This window comes from Mastomys coucha, chromosome X, assembly GCF_008632895.1.
Source record: "Mastomys coucha isolate ucsf_1 chromosome X, UCSF_Mcou_1, whole genome shotgun sequence".
Classification (NCBI taxonomy): Eukaryota; Metazoa; Chordata; class Mammalia; order Rodentia; family Muridae; genus Mastomys; species Mastomys coucha.
The window spans coordinates 159,698,087-159,701,327 of record NC_045030.1 but is presented as its reverse complement, the minus strand read 5'-3'; the positions used below and the strand labels follow the sequence as shown (position 1 = coordinate 159,701,327).

General features: G+C 39.8%; 1 protein-coding gene across 1 annotated transcript in view; it reads right to left on the bottom strand.

Moving 5' to 3' along the window:
• The window catches only part of Trappc2 (trafficking protein particle complex 2), a 10,607-nt gene extending 7,825 nt beyond the window's left edge, over positions 1-2,782 (bottom strand). Inside the window, exons 1-2 of the mRNA XM_031371134.1 lie at positions 2,067-2,782; positions 538-611 (exon numbers count right to left, since the gene is read on the bottom strand). The gene's annotated coding sequence lies outside the window, so the exon portion shown is untranslated. The remainder of the gene's footprint in view (positions 1-537; positions 612-2,066) is intronic.
• Positions 2,783-3,241: the final 459 nt, after the last annotated feature.

Genomic DNA, 3,241 nt, shown 5'->3' with positions numbered 1-3,241 from the left:
ATCCTGGTTGTGTCAGAATTCCTCAGAATCAAGCTGACTCTGTGATCCTGTGATTCTGGGATCCTGGGCTTGTTAAATCACCGGGGAGTGTGGCTTTCTCTGTGAGTTGTAGGACTGGCTGCAGAGCTTGTGCCCAAGGTCTGCTCAGAACACTAACCCAGACAGACCGGAAGGAACTGGAGTCACTGGGCTGTCAGAGTTCCCGTGTGCCTGGTCTTGCTGGACCCAGTTACTCCCAGTCTTCCGTGTGCCTGGTCTTGCTGGACCCAGTTACTCCCAGTCTTGGGACAGATGTTGGTTCCTGCTTACCTCTGATCCTGGATGTATCAGAGCACCTGGGAGTGGAGCTTCCTCTGGGTGTTGTGGGACTCAAAGCATGGAAATCTAACAAACGGTGTCTGGCTAACAGTGAGTACTTGATTAAGTGTTATTTAGAATAACATGGAAGAGTACACGACATATCTACTAACTCTCAATATGGTATGGGAATCTAGGCAACTGGAGTGTCTAGTGAGGCCATGAAATACCACAACTTACCAAGCCCTCCTAGGTTGTCTGCTGATTCACAGAAAAAAAATCAATGAAATCCAAAGAAATCTGGAATGTGTTCCCTAATGAAGAAAAGCAAGGTAAAATTAGCACATTTCAAAATGGAAGTCTATAATTGTGGAAGATAAACTTGAGACTCTTTCGGCACAATGAAGTATTTAGAACATTATATGGTGTAGGAGCCCACACTTGCAGATTGCAAGCCAAAACTTAACCTCATACACCCTACTACTATTGTCTAAAAACTGCTTTTATCCTTTAATGAAAGAACTGAGCATTGACAACAGAGACTACCTAGCATAGAGCCTGAAAGCATGTAGCATTTAGTCCTTACCAGAAAAAGCGTAGGAGAAAGACAAGAAAAGGATCCAATACTAAAAGTGGATAACAAAGATAATCAGAAATGATAGCGAACTATGCAAGGCTAGGGAGCCTTTGCAGTCATCACAGAGAAAAGGAAAGGAAAGAAAACTTGAAGTTTGAAGCCACTAAACAATGATATCACGAATTCTTGCTAGAACAGGCTACAGGGCTGCAGTATGCCAAGGGAAGGATTTACTTTGTTCAGCACAAATAGTTTTAAGCCACAACAACATAAGAGGGAGCCCCCAGACAGCAGAAGGAAATGCATGCACAAAAAGATAACCCACATAATACCCCACAGTTCCTTTATGGGATATGCAAATGGTAAAGAAGTGTCATGTCTAAGGATAGCATGAAATAGAATAGGAACTGAAAGACAGACATATAAGGGTTCTCTTTTTTTAAAACTTTTATTGCCTTATGATGAGAAAAGTTACATGATTTCAGTTTATCTGAATTTGTTAACATTTAAGAACATATTTTAATAGAATTAAATCACATTCTTGTTTCCCTTTTGTACCCCCACTCCTCCCAGAGACCCCTTCAATACTTATAGTATCTTTTTTGTCATATTCTTTAAAATTTATAAGATATTATAACAATGAGTATTATAAAAGTTGTTTGATATAAAACAACAATCAATTTAATAGTCTTATGTAGGTGCTTGTCTACAGCAATAGTGAAAATACATTTTTCTCAATATAAATTTTAAATAACTCCAAACGTATTAACTGTATACTTCAAAATAATACATCACTACTAGTATTTTCTTAAATGAACATAAATATATAAAGTCTTTTTGTTTGTTTTGTATTTAGTAGAGTTTAAAATCTTGGCTTACTGTGGTACAAGGGTTCTCTTACAAGCTACCCATCCGAGCACCAAGACAGAGCTTCTTTCCCTTAGTACTTACTAACTGCACAGACACTGGCTTTCCCAGGCCATCTTCCCCCACACAGAATCCACTTCACACAGTCACTGAGACCCACTTTGGTCATCCCCATTTCCTTACTGCCCTCTTGCTACTCCCTCCTTACAGGTACCCTCTCTCAGACAGTCCCCACTTCTTTTATTTTCAAACGTTTTTCAACCTAGGTCTCATATGTAAGAGAAAGTATGCAGTATTTAGACTTAGCTACTATTCTCAGGCTTACCTCATGCTGGGCACCAGGCAAAGGTGGCACACACTTTTGTTGTCCATGCTAATGAACTTTCTGCCAAGATAGAAATGTTCTATAACCATGCTGTTTAATATAGAAGCCACTAAGCATCTGGAATGTGGGTAGGATAACTGCAGAACTGAAATCTTAATTTATTAGTTTGAACATAAGTATCTGCGTGGGGCTAGCACTTCCAATACAGAACAGCTCAACTCTAGATCACCTATTCTAAACTCTGTATAAAACCTCTGCACCTTTTCTATCCATAAAATAAGTACTACTATTTAGAATTTCAACATATAAAACAATATGAGCTGTCTCATGTCTGTTTTCCCAGCACTTGGGAGGCTGGGGCAGGAGGGTCACTGTGGCTCTGAGGTCAGCCTAGACTACATAGTGAGTTCTAGAATAGCCTGAACTAGAGTGAGACCCTGATTCAAAATGAGAACTCACAAACAAGTAAACACAAGTAACTGCTGTGGTTAAAAGTAACTGTGTTGACCAATGTATGTGTCTGCTCACTTTCTTCAATGCCCTAGAGACCCTTGAAGCATCTCTACAGGGCTAGTTTGAAGAGGCAGACACATACAATTTTGGAGTAGATTATACTGGAGTGTTAAAAAATCACTACTACCACCATATCCAGGTTATTATTCATTCAATTCTCTACTTATACTAAGAACAAACTACATCAAACTTCACTTATCTGCTCTGCAAAGGAGACAGTAGGTGGACAGTAAATTTTCTGGGTATTTTGGTATCTATGTAGGAGCACATTGGAGACCTATAACCTGGGTGACAGAAAGACGTCCTCAAAGAGAACAGACACACTGTTCTGTATCATACCCCCAGGGTTCTAACAGTACCAGCGACCTAGCCAACACTCCTTATTTGCTAAATAAGGGGCAACCTATAGCTTAAAATTAATACCCAGAAACATCTGAGTGTTCTATGCCAATTTATGGTCCAGTGTCTCCACAGAGGTTTCCATTGACCTCTGGATCAATACTTTTTTTTTTTTCTGGAAAATGTGTGTGTTATTTTGTTTTGAGACAGGGTCTTGCTGTGTAGCCCAGGCTGGCTTTGAACTCATGATCCTCTTGTTTTAGCCTCCTGAGTGCTTGGATTGTAGGTCTGTGCTATCATGGCTGGCACTAAATCAGTAACTT